This window comes from Capsicum annuum, chromosome 4, assembly GCF_002878395.1.
Source record: "Capsicum annuum cultivar UCD-10X-F1 chromosome 4, UCD10Xv1.1, whole genome shotgun sequence".
Classification (NCBI taxonomy): Eukaryota; Viridiplantae; Streptophyta; class Magnoliopsida; order Solanales; family Solanaceae; genus Capsicum; species Capsicum annuum.
In genome coordinates, this window is record NC_061114.1 from 120,899,851 (window position 1) to 120,915,590 (window position 15,740).

Genomic DNA, 15,740 nt, shown 5'->3' on the forward strand with positions numbered 1-15,740 from the left:
ACTACTCAGCTGAACAACCTAAAATTGGGTGTGACACAACAAGCAGCCACAGTAAATGCAGTTCAATAGGTATATTCATGGTGTCAAGTTTGTGGAAGTAGTGAGCAGAAAGAAGACACATATTTTGTTAATCCAGACTTAGTCAACTATGTGGGGAATGCAAATTGTCAGGGTCAACAAAATTTTGGCAACCAATTAGAGGAACCACACCAATTTCTCATGGGGTGGAAATCAGGCACAGAATGCAAATTAGTACAAAGGACTAGTACAACCAAATCCACAACCGGCTTAGAATAATCAGGAAACCGCTCAGACTAGTAACATGGAAAAATTGATTAAGAAGTTTATGGCTCAATAAACACAGTTTACAGCTGACATAAAGACTCAACAAGCATAGTTTGCAGCTAATTTGAAGAGTCAACAATTCCTTACAAGAAATCTAGAGTTGCAATTGGGTCATATTGTAGGATCACAAAATACAAGGCCACAAGGAGCATTACCTAGAGATACAGAGGCTAATATGAAGCAGGTAAATATTCTTACAATAAGGAGTGGGCTGCAAACTAATGAGATAGTTTAGGAGCAGGATAATCTCATGGTCACTGGTGATAGTTTGAATGACAATGCAGAGGAGGAAGTCAAGAAGAAAGATTCAAGATATAAAATTCGAGCAGAAAAGAAGACTATCCCCTTACCCTTTTCTCAAAGGGAAAGGAAGAATCAAGAGGAAGAAAGTTATAAGAAGTTCCTAGATCTTCTGAAGTAGGTTCATGTAAACCTTCCTCTTGTTGTTATTCTGAAGAGTGTGCCAAAATATGCAAAATACTTGAAGGATATTATTAACAATAAGAATCAGTTGACCGAATATGCTGCAGTTGCACTTACTCAAGAGTGTACATCTAAAATTCAAAATAAACTGCCCACGAAGTTAAAGGATCCAGGTAGTTTCACCTTACAGATTACCATTGGATAGACTATTTATGTGCGTGGATTGTGTGACTTAGGTGCTAGCATAAATCTCATGCCCACATCATGGTATCGGAAGATGGGTCTTAGGAGTCCCAAACCTATGACTATTGTGTTGCAATTAGCGGATAGGTCCATTGCTAGGCCAGATGGTATTATTGAAGATATGTTGGTGTAAGTGGGGAACTTTAATCTTCTCGATGGATTTTGTAATTCTTGACTTTGAGGCTGATCCTGTTGTTTCATTTATTTTGGAACGACCCTTCTTAGCAACATGACCGTCAGTCATTGATGTAGCAGCTGGAAAAATGACAATGTGAGCACACGATAAAGTGGAAGTTTTTTATGTGTACAAAGCATTGAAACTGCCAGCTATATATGAAGAGTTATCTTCTATATTGGTTATTGATCTTACTTCAATTGGTGGTTGTTGTTGTCTGATAATCCATTAGAGCGAACTTTAATGGTTCATGATCTGTATGGAGATATGGAAGCATTAAAATTGGTCCAAATTATAAATTATGCATGATAGAAACAAAGAAAGTGTCATTCGAGCCTTTCAATAGGTCGATTGGTCCATCAACTAGACCTTCAGTTGAAAACGCTCCTAACTTGGAGTTTAAGGTTCTTATTTCTCATTTACAATATATTTTTCTTGGTGATCAAGATACCTTGCCTATTATTTTGTCTACAGGATTATCAGATATACAGGTAAAGAAAGCTGTAGTAGTACTAAAGAAGAGAAGGAAGGGGATTGGTGGGAAAATATCTAATATTATAGGAATCAATCCACTATTTTGCATGCATAACATCTAAATGGAAGAGGGTTATAGACCTAGAGTATAGCAACAATAAAGGCTGAATCATGTGATAAAGGAGGTGGTCAGAAAAAAAGTGATCAAGTGGTTAGATAGTGGTATAGTCTACCCAATTTTCGATAGCAAATGGGTGAGTCTGGTGCACTGTATACCAAAGAAAAGAGGAATGACTGTAGTGACCAATAATGATAATAAGCTGATTCCCACACGTACCGTGAAAGGATGGAGGATCTGTATTGATTATCAGATATTGAATGAAGCGACTCATAAAGATCACTATCCAATTCCCTTCATTGACCAAATGCTTAATAGATTGGCGGAGCAAGGTATTATTATTTTCTGGATGGCTACTCCGGCTATAATCAGATAAGCATAGCATTGGAAGACCAAGAGAAGACTACTTTCACTTGTCCATACAGTACATATGCATTCAGACATATGCCTTTCGACTTATGCAATGCACCTGCTATATTTCAGGGATGTATGATAGCGATATTCTCAGACATGGTGAAAGAATTCGTGGAGGTATTTATGGATGATTTCTCTATGTATAGTAATTCATTTGAAAAGTGCCTACAGAATTTTGACAGAGTCCTAACGCGATGCGAGCAAACAAACTTGGTGCTGAATTAGGAGAAGTACCACTTTATGGTTAAGGAAGGAATTGTCCTAGGCTATAAAGTGTCATGCAAAGGACTTGAAGTGGACAAGGAGAAGTTTGAAGTGATTGAAAAGTTGCCTCATCCAGTCATAGTCAAAGAAGTGTGGAGCTTTCTAGGATATGCAGGGTTCTATAGATGATTCATTCAAGATTTCTCCAAGATTGCAAGCCCAAGTTCGTGTTTAGGGAAAATTGCCATGAAGCTTTTAAAAAGCTTAAGAAGAAGTTGATAGAAACACCTATTCTGATCACGCTAGATTAGGAGTTACCTTTTGAGCTGATGTGTGATACTAGTGACATGGTTATAGGAGCGGTTTTAGGTTAGAGAAGATATAACATATTTCCCTCTATCTACTATGCTAGCAAAGTGTTGAATGATGCTTAAGTTAACTACACTTTATAGAGAAAGAAATATTGTCAATGGTGTATGCATTCAACAAGTGTAGATCTTACATAGTTGGTACGAAGGTCATTGTTCATACTGACCATGCTGCCATTAAGTATCTTGTGAACAAAAATGATGCGAAGCCACTACTGATTAGGTGGATTTTTCTACTATAAGAATTCGATCTTGAGGTGTGAGATAGAAAGAGAGCTGAAAATTAAGTTTTTGACCACTTCTCACGACTGGAAAATTGAGACCATATTGTGGATGACTTCCTTAGAATTAAGGAAGAGTTTCCTGATGAGAAGTTGTTGTTGTTAGATGCAGTTAAGTTCTAATGGTACGCTGATATTGTGAACTTGATATCTTATGCGGTGTACCCTTTGAGTCCACCACACAACAAAGGAAGAAATTACTCCAAGATTCTCGTGCCTACATTCGGGATGAACCATACTTTTTCAAGCGGGGTCCAGATGTAGTTATTCATAGGTGTATCCCAGAGGCTAAATTTTCAAAAGTGCTATAAGATTTCCACTCATCTCCATGTGGTGGACATCATGGGGGTGATAAGACTGTGAGAAAAGTATTGTAATCAGGTTTTTTCTAGCCTACTTTGTTTAGAGATGCAGTTGCTTTCGTAAAGAATTGTCATCAATGTCAAAGATTGGGTACCATATCTAGGCGTCATGAGATGCCCCTCAATAATATTTAAGAAGTCAGAGTCTTTGATGTTTGGAGGATCCATTTCATGGGCCCATTCCCACCTTTAAAAGGTAATTTGTACATTCTTGTAGCAGTTGACTATGTCTCTAAATAGGTGGAAGCTATGGCGAGTCCGACCAATGATGCAATAGTGGTGCTAAAATTTGTGAAGAAGAACATATTTTCCAGATTTGGTACACCAAGAACAAAAAGAAAAATACAAAAAAATGAGTCGTGCACGATCGAAAATAAGGAGCTTGGTGGGAGGCAACCTACTTTTGCATACGTAATTTCATTGTTTTTTATTCATGTGCCGGAATAAGAAATTAGGTAGAGATAAAGAAGATGGTGAACATGGGCCATTGAGTAAGTAAATAGTTGATAAGTGGTGAAAAAGATGAGGGGTAAGAAAAGATGCTTAAAAATCAAAGAAATTTATCCTTAGAAAAATTTTTGGAATCAATTTCCAGAGGATTGATGCGTTCATGGCGCGTTGCATCGATGGGCATAAATTCCATACTTCAAAAAAAATTTCAAGGCTATTTCCAGAGAATTGACGTGAACTTGATGCATCACATTGATTATTCAACTCGATATACAACGTGTCCCGTTGACCATCATTGTTGTGTCACATATATAAATACCACACTTAAACATTTTCACTCCCCTTACCTAACCCTAGCTATGTGCTGCCCTCTTTTCCCTAAAAACTCTAAATCACTCTTTAGTCAAGTCTTGTCAAAAATTTCACAAGGTCTTATCTTCAACCTCTTTTCTCAACCAGACAAGGTAAGTTTTCATGATACTTTGGGTTTAAATTTTGAGAATCAAATATTCTTAAATATTGCTATGACTTATGTGATTTGAAACTTAGTTGATTTGAAATTTCAATCCCAAGTGATTTGGTTTCCCTAAATTGAATTTACTTTGAATAGTAGTTGTTAAAATTGTGTGGGAATGTTAAAAGGTGATGGTGATATGTTGTTGTTGTTTGTTTGATGCATTGTTCATGTGAGAAGCATGGCTATTCTGAAATGTAAATAATGACTTAAGTAATGTGGTAACTCCTAGGGTCGAGATGTAACTTGATTTTCTAATGATGTGTTTTGTTGAACTATGTCTTCACTGTTAATAAATTAGGATTTATTGATTCACTACATGATAGAAATTAAGTGTGGGGTTGCACTGATGTAGTAAGGAGCATTTGAATAGGTGACATACGTTGGTGACTAAATAGGGGCTCTTATGAGATGACTATAATTGACATGATTCCCTGTGCTTTGAGTTAAGGTAGTTTCTGTGTAGATGAACTGTAAGTTCTCATAATGAGATAATTTTCTTTGTCACTTCCTTAAGATTAATCAATGTGGAATGAATAATGTTGGATAACTGACCATGGACTTGTGAAATAAAAAGGCGGAGTCTGAGTACCCGAGTATATGTAATTTTTGTAGCAACTTATACTAGCAACTAAGTGTGGGGTGACATTCACACTTAGTAATAGCTAGTGTCGACGGTGTTTGTTTTATATCTTTATGGGTTGTTATGCTGAATAGTTAATATGTCTAGTAAGGGAAAGAGCACAGCGGGGACATTGGGGTTTGTACACAAGAGGAGTAGACAAGGTAATAGAGTACCAGCAGCTCCATAAGTTCTAAGGGGGCATCACAAGTTCGGGACAAAAGTTGTTGCTGAAGCGGGTAGAAAATGGTACTCGCAGCATAAGGAATCCAAATACTTAGCTAACCAGTTCATCAACCAGAGGACTTTGTTGAAAGAGTATCCTTCAATGGTGAGGAAGATTGAGGCTCAACATATGGGGTTTCTTTTATAGTAGGCAAGAGAATGCAATTTGACCTTGGTAAAAGAATTTTACATAAACTAGAACCCGAGAGAGTCTAAAGTTGAGGTGTGTGGTCAGACGATCACTATCATGGCAGACATTATTAATAAGTTATTAGGTGCACCTTGACCCTATGTTGATCCCAACCTACTAAAAATGATGATAATCCAACCCCCATATCAAGATATATGTCATTTCCTGTGCGGCACTAGATCTACGGTGAGGTGGATTCGCCAAAAAGAGGGAGGTACGCATGTTTCTTTTCCATTTGCCCATTTTAACAGGGAGGCATGTCTATGGGCAAGAATTATCTATGCCTGCCTGGTTCATGGGAAACATATGATGGAGCTGACCCATGATCGGGTATGTTTGATTTATGACTTTATGAGAGATGATGTGGATGTGAATATTGGTTTTATTATTTTCTCGGCGATAAGAAAGGCCCAATTTTTAGGAGGAAGGAGATATGGATTTGATAGATTGCTGACTAGATATTTGACGCAATAGGGATATTAAAAAAAGATGCAGATTATTTACCGCCTGTCGGTGATAGGACACTTGACATTTCTCGCACAAAAGGGCCAGCTCCTTATGGGACAAATTCAACTATGCCCGAGCATCACACTCAGAATAATGAGATTTGGCCTGGATATATGGGTTTACCAAGTTGCTACTGAGCGCGTCTGGGTAAGAAGTCACCCAATAAGAAATCTGCAACGTAGAGTTGGATTATCTATTAGGATGTCATGCTAAGACCATATTGTGGATAGGTGATGAGTTCGATAAGTCGATGGATGATGATATCCCGACAGATGAGAAGAGGCATATGGCATACTCTGGTGATGAGTTCGATTAGGAAGAATATTCTAATAATGATGATGACCCCAGTGATTATGTTGGTGATGGTAATGATACTGAAGCTGATGATGTGCTTTCCATGGTGACATTTGACTGAGCAGGGAGTATTACGCCACCATGCCCTTTTTGCTAGCACTGGGACAGTACTCGACTTTAGTGTGGGGTGGTCGATCTTCATCCTCTTCTTCATCTCTTCTATTTGACTATGTTGTGTTGGTTTAGTTGGATGAACAAAAATTTTTTTATTTTTTTTGTGTTTTTGGATGTTTTGATAAATTTGTAAGTTGACAAGTATTGCCCTTTTTGGCAAGAATTATTTTTGTTGGTTTATGTTAATGGTAGTATTTTATTTTTACCCTTTGTGGTGTAATTTCAGCTTATAGTAATTAGGTGTTCCCTTTCTAGCAATTGTCGTTATGCAATCGTCTTAGTTAGTGAATTCCCCTATGATGGATGGATGACGACCGTCTTAAGGGGAGTGCGTCTTTAGAAGCTGAGAAAGTAGTAAGACCCCGATTGCAACCTTTAAGGAATGTATGTGTTAGAAATTTTTTTATGTGAAATCTTAATAGGTGCAGTTGATTTGATTGGCTTAATATTGAATTTGATAAAGTGCTAAAATCGGAGACCTTAAGGATCCGACTTGATTCTTAGCATGCACCGAGTGTGTGAGTAATTGTTCATATTCTGCATGTATGGGAATGACTAAAACTTTCCCGGTGTGTTTACAAAGCGAAATAAAGGGTGTGGGGAGTAGGAAGTGATTTAGGCATTTCTTTGTTAACCAGATTTTAAAGATTTTATTTTCCTACCCATATGAATATTCATAATCAGCCCCATTGAGCCTATAGCCTAATTTATTTGGTAGCCTCATATGTAGCTGAATCCTTTTATTTGGTAAGACCTTAATTTGATCCATATTTCCTGAACACTTTAATGTAAATAATGAAATAAGGGGGAATTTGAAATACAAAATAGGAAAAAGGAGAAAGTGTAGCTATAAGAGAAGTAATTTGCATATTTGTGTGTGATAGTTAGGAGTTAGAAAATAATGTGTGATAAAAAGTTAAGTTTTTGTTACCCAATTATTGCATTACAATGAACCTAGTTTGGCCCTGGTCCGTTAAGGACAATGTGCACCTCAATTAAGACAAATTGCTTAGGTTGAGGGTAGCTACTCTAGGGATACATAACGAAATTTGGGATTTAAGGAAAAGCTAAAATCTAAGAGAAAATACTTCTGCCAAAGTGATGTTAATATGCTTAAAAAGATCTGGTTGAACAATGGATGTGTAAAGATAATGAAGTGGAAAGTTTGGTTCAAAAGAATATGATTTTGAATAAAGGTAGTTATTTATTAAAGTGCTTAGGGAGATTAATCACTATTTCCCAAAATAGTTCCTATCTGTCCTTTAGCCTCCATTACAACCATGAAAAGACCTAATTGATCCTGTGTTTCAACACCCGACTACAAATGGAGTAATACACTAAGGGCAAGCCTATACTACAAATGTGTGAATTCTTTATTGAGAGCGAGTGTTTGAAATTTAATATTCCCATTCGGATTAAGATTGTTAAAGTGTAAGTGATATGGGAAAACTTTCTTGCAGTGAGGGTGCATACGGATCAAAGTTCGGATTACTTATTGAATTCCTGATTTCGTGCTTATATTAAGTTCGCCAACAAATTGAATGCACTGTGGGACAATGAATTGTAAAATAAAATTTTATGTTTCCAATAACAGCATAATTCTTAGGTTATGCTTAGAAGGTTTGAGTACTGTTATGCTTGAAGTTTGTTCGAGGATGAACAAGGTTTTAAATGTAGGATGGTGATCTTGGGTGTATTTATATGTCCAAACACCGCTATTTACCCATATTTGGACTTGTTTTGAGAATAAAAAATATGTTAAACATATTGAAATGCTTTTTAAATTGTGTTTTGTTGCTAACTGATGTGATTAGAAAAATAGGGTTGATTTCCCATGGATTTGGAAGAAAATAGGATATATATCATGATGAGGCAAACGACCAAGTAAATCAAAGGTAAAACGATAAAGAGATGTACGAGAGGAAAGAAAATGGAGAAGAATACCAGTGACACGATGCTATCTGAATGCCTTGCACCAATTGGTAACATTATGTGCCTTAGCGAAAATTTGAAGAACAATTTCCAATGCATCGACACGATGTCAACACGCCGCGTCGATGCATGATTTTTCTGAGTTAGCAGAAATTCCATGTCCAACTTCTAGTACATCAACACGATATCAATACGTCACATCGATGCCATAGTTTTTGACACTTAGCTGAATATTGAGGAACAACTTCTAGTGAAATGATATGATATCAGCATGTCGTATCGTGTGGTGACAAAATGGACTTAGCCTAATTTTGGAAGTGGAATTCTAGTGGAACAGCACAATAAGGACGCGACGCATTGGGTGATACAATGCAATTTATGATTCTTCGAGTCAAGAGTAAAGATCTGATGAAATTTTGTCTAGTATAAAAGAAACACGTGAGCACAATTATAGGATTTTTTTTCTGCTAGCATAGCAGCGACGAAAAAATACAAAATTCTTTCTTTTAGGGTTCTTAATACTTCTTTTGAACTTCTTTACTTCAAGAATTATTTTGAGTATAATTAATTACTTATTTTGGTTATTGAATTCAAATATGAGTGGCTACACACCCTTATTCTGGGTTGAGGCCAAGAACAAGATTACTTCTTTATATTCTCATTCATAGTTTCTTTTTTGGATTATCATCTGGGTTGTTCTTAATTTTTTGCACTTACTATTTTGATGAGTGGCCACCATTAGAATAAATCTATATTTCTATGTGCATTCGGGAGGAGAATCGTAGGATAGAACGAAGAAATTAGGGAGCAAGGTTTTTATCCTTTTATAAAATAAGGGATTTGAATTGGCATCTAGGATAGGGATATACCTAGAAGCCTTTCTTGATTCAATTGCAAGAAGAAAACTTTATGAATTTAGACAAATTGTTGTATCTCTACGGGAGTTGTAGCTATAATACTCAATATATAGAAGATTTGAGGTCGTGAGACCAAGATCGTGGCATAAACCTTGCTAATCAACAACCTGATAACCAATTAAACTATGATAAGAATAGAGAATTGTATGATTGTTCAATATGCCTCAATCCTGGAATCATTATCATTATTGATCCCAACCGTTGTTTGCTTTGCTCTAGTCACCACTAGTTATTTCTTGTTTAATAATTTATATTTTTATTCATAAATTCACAATCATCTTGATACTCTCAAGAACTTAATACCAATTTGTCTCAAACTAAAAGTTGACTAAATTTCTAGTTTATTAGTCCTTATGGGAACGATATCTGACTGTCTAAGTCTTTATACTACTTGTATGATCACGTACACTTACGTGTGCATTGGGATGTAATATTGTTCATCTCAGTTTTACAAAAATGTATCATGACCTTAAGGAGATGTATTGGTGAAATGGTATGAAGAGGGATATAGCTGATTTTATGGAAAAATACATGGTGTGCCAATAAGTGAAAGTTAGCACAGGAGGCTTAGAGGATTGTATCAAGAAATTGAATTTCCAGAATGGAAATAGGAAGTAATAAACATGTATTTCATTACCTGTCTCCCTCAGTCTCAGAATTAATATGATTCGATTAGGGTCATTGTGGATATAATGACAAAGTCGGCTCACTTTTTGCTAGTGAAGACTAACTTTTTGGAAGAGGACTAAGTGAGGTTGTATCTTCTTGAGATTGTGAATCTACATAAGGTTCCGATTTCTATTATCTCTAATCGTGGCATGTAGCTTACATCTCACTTTAGGCGGTTATTTTAAAAAGGGTTGATAACTATGGTGATTCTGAGTACTGCTTTCCATCCACAGTTGTATTGGTAAGCAAAAAAGACTCTTTAGATGTTGAAGGATATGTTTTAGGAATACGTGATTGACTATGGTGGTAATTGGGTTAAGCATCTACCCCTTGTAGAGTTTGCTTACAATAATAGTTACCATTCTAGCATTAGGATGGCCCCTTTTGAGGCATTGTATGGTAGGAGGTATAGATCTCTTATTAGGTGGTTCAAGATTAGTGAGGCTGATATTTTGTCCCAAACTTGGTTTACCAGGCGATGGATAAAGTAAAGGTGATTCGGGATAGACTTAAGGTTGCCCAAAGTCGCCAAAAGTCCTATGCAAATGTGAAGCGTAGGGACTTGGAGTTTGAGGTTGGTGATTGAGTGTTCCTACAGATGTGTCCTATGAAGGGAGCAATGCATTTTCAGAAGAAGAGGAAGCTTATTACCTAGTATGTGGGTCCTTACTTAGTTTTGCAAAGGGTTGGTAAAATTTCATATGAATTAGAGTTACCTTCTAGTTTGAACTCCATTCATCCAGTATTCTATGTCTCTATGTTGAGGAGGTGTATAGGTGATCTTTTATCGATTGTTCCTTTGGAAGAATTAGGTATCTCAGATTCTCTGTCTCATAAAGAGGTCCCAATTGAGATCTTAGAATAGCAGGCTTGTCGGTTGCGAACCAAGGATGTGGCCTCGATTAAGGTTCTATGGAAGAACCACAAGGTGGAAGAGGCTACTTGGGAAGCGGAAGAGGACATGAAGTCCAAATATCTATTCCTATTATCTGCTCGCGGGATTCATGCAGAAGGTATGTGTTCTTTATCATACTTTTATTTTCAAACTTTGTTAAAGAAAAGATTGAATTCCTTGCATCTTTGTTTTCTAACTTAGTTAAAGTTTAGAGTCGAGTTGTCGGGGTGTAAATCATGCTTGTACTGCCTTGTTCCATCATTTAGGGACAATTGATCCAAGTTTGGGAGAATTGAAATACCTTGGGCTTTAATCCTTAGAAATTTCCTAAGTTTTGGTTTCTGGACATCATATGACTAGGGGGTATTATTCGTATAATAGGGTATGATTGGTGGGTCTTGGTCATATGTTAACCAGTGTAGGTTGGTTGGTTTCTATCCAAGGTGTAAATGGATCATGCTAGTTGTATATTAGGGTACTAGTGGTATGATGTCAATTTTATGTTGCCCTATGTTTAACCTAGAAGAGTCTATTCTACCTAAGGTACGGAATAGGGGTACTGGTTGTATCGTTGGGTACAGATTGTCCTTGATGGTTGTATTTTGGATAGTGTTGGGGTCTACGAGGGGGCCTACGGTCCGAGATATGGTTACAACTCATACCCTAGGGTACAATTTGGGGAGGTGATCATACCCTTCTGTAGGAGTTTTATACAGCTTAAGTTGGGGGTAATCTGGACATTTCCCCTCATAACGTCTTAAGGCCCCACATCTTATAATACTCTTAGGACATCATTTACCCTATTATTCTAATCATAAACACTTAGAAACTGTCTTAAATTCTCTCAAGGCTCTTGGGTCAAGGAAGGCTAAGGTTTCTTCAATAAGGTCAATTTGGGGCTTACAAGGGTGGTTTCTTTTTGTCATATTCGTAATCTAAGTCATGTTTCTCCTCCCTCGTTGTTAGTTTGACATAAAGGTATGTCTTATGTATGGTTTTCATAGCATAATTGTGGTATGGCTTTAGGTTATGAATATATGTTGGGGTCTTGGTTATAAATTGTTTGGTTATGGTTCTCCTATGTTTTATAGTTTTCATATTTTAATGGTGGTTTGAATATGTGGTTGCATGGGAATGGTTAATTAGTACTTGGTTTTAGTTTTGAAAACTATATGCCCTCAACATGTTTGATGAAATGCCTATGAGAATGCTTTTACTATATTGTTGAACTTTCATTGAAAACTTTGCATGGTATAAAGTGGTAATGGAACCCTAATTGGTTTTGATGGTCTTTAATTATTAAATGGTAAGGTCTTAGGGGTCATGGTTATGGATTAATTGAATACACTTATGGGGTACATGGGAATCCCCAAAGCAAACTTAATAATGATCATCTTGTGGGGTACATGGGAATCCCCCAAGCAACGTAATAATGTAATCTATGGATACATGAGAATTCCTTCTTTAAATAGGATAGCTAAGGACATTGCTTGCAAGCTATGGTTGGTATGACGATACTACTACTTACAGCATTGGTTAATAATAAATGGAACTGGTGGTTGGTTTTGTGCTGATGGTTTTAATTGGGCAATAATGGTGGGGTGTTACAGCTAACCGTGAAGTTGTGAGTCTAATAGACGGACACTAGAAACTCATGTTTTATGACATGATGAATTGTCATGGAGACCATATATGTAATACTTATGGGGTACACGGGAATCCCCTAAGTTACTCTTATATATATGTATCATGGAGAGTGAAAGGTACAAGGGAATCCTCTACTTCTATGGTATCTCTAATTCGTGCTACTTCACGAATTGGGGTCTGTTCAAGGGGTAACATTGGACCCATATAACCCGTGTTATGTTCTAGGGCAGTTAAGCTACACATACCCAGGTTAATGTTTTTAAGGCATTCTAAACCTGGTTTCTTGTTTTTAAGGCATTCAAAACCTGGTTTCTTCTCCCGACATGGATATATATATATATATATATATATATATATATATATGTATGTATAGTTGTGTGTGCAAATGGTTGTTTACTTATTTTTAAGGTTGGCATTATTTTATACCTATCCTGAGTGTATGCTAACGTTCACCCAATAACCCATCTTTAGGTGTTATATCTGCACATGATGCAAGAATCGGCAATTCTACTTCTCATACTTAATTATCGAATTCGAAATTAGCTTTTGTTGGACTGAAGTGGTGAGTTTCCATATTCTGGAAGGCTCTATTTCATGTCAAGGATGTCTTTACATACTTAGGTCTATTATAAACTATGGTTTTGGCTATGGTCGGGGGTATGTCCCTACCGGATATTGTTTTACTTTTGGTTAGAGGCTTTGTGGGACTACTATTGGTTTCGCCCCGTGGTATCGATAGTGGTCTCAGCCTTTGCATTGGTATTGGTATTGGGCTGACATCGGGGGACTATATTTGATTGATGATTGTTCCCTTTTGTTTTGGATTATATATATAAACATATTGGGTTATTTTCTTGGTTTGGCTGGTTATTAAATGGATTGACTTGTTTGGGATTGTTTAGGAAATAGACTTATCCCATAGTTAGTATATCTAAAAATAGGCTATCTTATTATATGTTTAGAATTCATCCAACTCGGGGTATGTGTTTGGAGGTTGGGTGGGACATCGGGAGAGGTCCCTGGTCCTAGTTGGACTTGGGATGCACATCACGACAAGGCCCCGATTTGGGTCAGGTCAGGCTCCCCATTGAGTTGACAAAAATTAATGATTTCATCCCCCATTTTCAATAACTTTTATGATGGGAAGTAATGATCTAAGAAAACATCAGTAAGCTCGACCCATGATGTGATTGACCTGGCGGGAAGAGACCTTAACCACAACACCACCTTACTAGTTAGAGAGAACAGGAAGAGAAAGAACCATATGGATTCTTGTGAGATGTGAGCAATGTTTAACGGGGCATATATTTCCACAAAAATTTTTAGGTCCAAGTTTGGTTATTCATGAGCTTTACCCCCAAAGAGATCTTTCATTTGAAGCATGTATAACATCACACTTGTGATGTAGAAGACCTCATTCCCGCCATTTGGTGGGATGCAGATGGCACCAGAACACCCCATATCATGGAGATAGTCTTTATCATCAAGGGGATCATGAAAGGTCCCGGCATTACCTGCATGATCACTGGTTGTGTCATGGACACTATTGAAATCACCTATAAAGAAACAAAAACAACAACTAAAATAAATAACACACACTATGGGTAAACCCAAAGTCACTATCAACACCACACAAGAGAAAACTAAGTTTCACTCCCCTGCAATGGCGCCATTTTAATCACGCTCACCTATACCATAGTTTTAGTGTAGGATGATCGTTGTCAAATATAATAACCCAACTCGAGTTGGGGTTAAATCCATATGAAATGTAGCAAGTATTCAAATCTTATGTATGTTGGAAGCTACTAAGTATTTAGCCACAATATAAACAGAAAGAAAGACATAAATTAAAATCGGGAGTATGGTTTATGAAACACCAAGGCCCTGGACCTTTATAAAATTCCCTTAGTTGAAGCTTCTGGACTAGGTACGACTCTAGGGTACTATTTGTACCCTTAGATACAACTTATTGACCTCTCACTCGTATAATAGGCAGTGAGGTGGGGGTTATACACTTTCCAAGATATGGTTTAGCCTCCCCATGTCGTATGTTAGGGTACGGGTCGTATACTACCTAGTCGTATGGAGTGGTCGTTTGGATCTAGTGGACACTGTCTTGGGTACCCTAATATATGAGTCTAGTGTGTGTAGACATACCTTGGGCAGTGTAGGGGTCCATGGTGAGGCCTAGGGTACGAGTTGGGGTACCACTATACCCTAGGGTATGATTAAATCAAGTAAGTCCTACCCTCTTCGGAGCCACTTTTTAGCTTTTAAGACAAGGGCTTTATGGACATTTCCCACCCAAAACCCTTAATTACCCTCACTATAATGTATTTTGGCCTCCTAAAACACTTATTTGGTGGATCAAACAATCCAAACGCTTTCCAAAACTTTACTACCAAGATTGAAGCTAGGGTTTCAAAGAGTGATCATCTAGCAGCAATAAGGGTTCAAGTTCTTCCATAAATCATCCTGTATTAAGTAATGTTACTCTTGTCCTTATTGTCAACTCAAATATCATGTGTTTTAAACATGAATTATGACTTGTAAATGATGATGCGTAGTGTTAAGTAATGTTTGCTCTTGCTTAGACTTGTACTTATACTTGATTTTGGGTGATAGTTTGCACATGTGAGTACTTGTTTTTTATGCTTAAGCAAGTGGGTCATGATTAACCCTAAGATTTATGGTTCCTACTTTGATTTTGGCCTTGGTAAAGGCATGCCCACATGGTGTTTGTGAAAATGTCTAAGAGAAATATCTAGTCACATGTTGATGATGTATTAAACTAGGGCAATGGTCAATGAGTATGAGTGGTTGGTAAATGGTATTGTAAAGACCTTGTTAGCCATGTAATTAGTTAATTTATGACCTCGGTGGTTTGATGGCTAAAAGGGTTAAAGTCCCTAAACATGAACTTGAATTGTGTTTGAACTAAATAATGGTATCTGAATGCTAATAAAGAATGAATGGATGTGTAAGGGTCTTGATGCCCACAATTTGATATGAATGATATTTTAAACTAATATATTAGCTTAGTTAAGTGATTGTTTGATATGTGATTCATTAAGACCTTGTGGCCATGTATGATGTAGAATTGTGGCCTTGATGGCTTAGAATGGTTAAATGGGCTAAAGTCCCTAAACGTGAATGGTGTGATGAGAATGCATGGACAAAGGGTTAGAATCCCAATGTCGACTAGTAATTGGCATGATGGATTGTGGTTAGAGTCCACATGCATAATGAAATGGCTTATGGTTAGAGCCTACATGCATGATAAAATATCTTATGGTT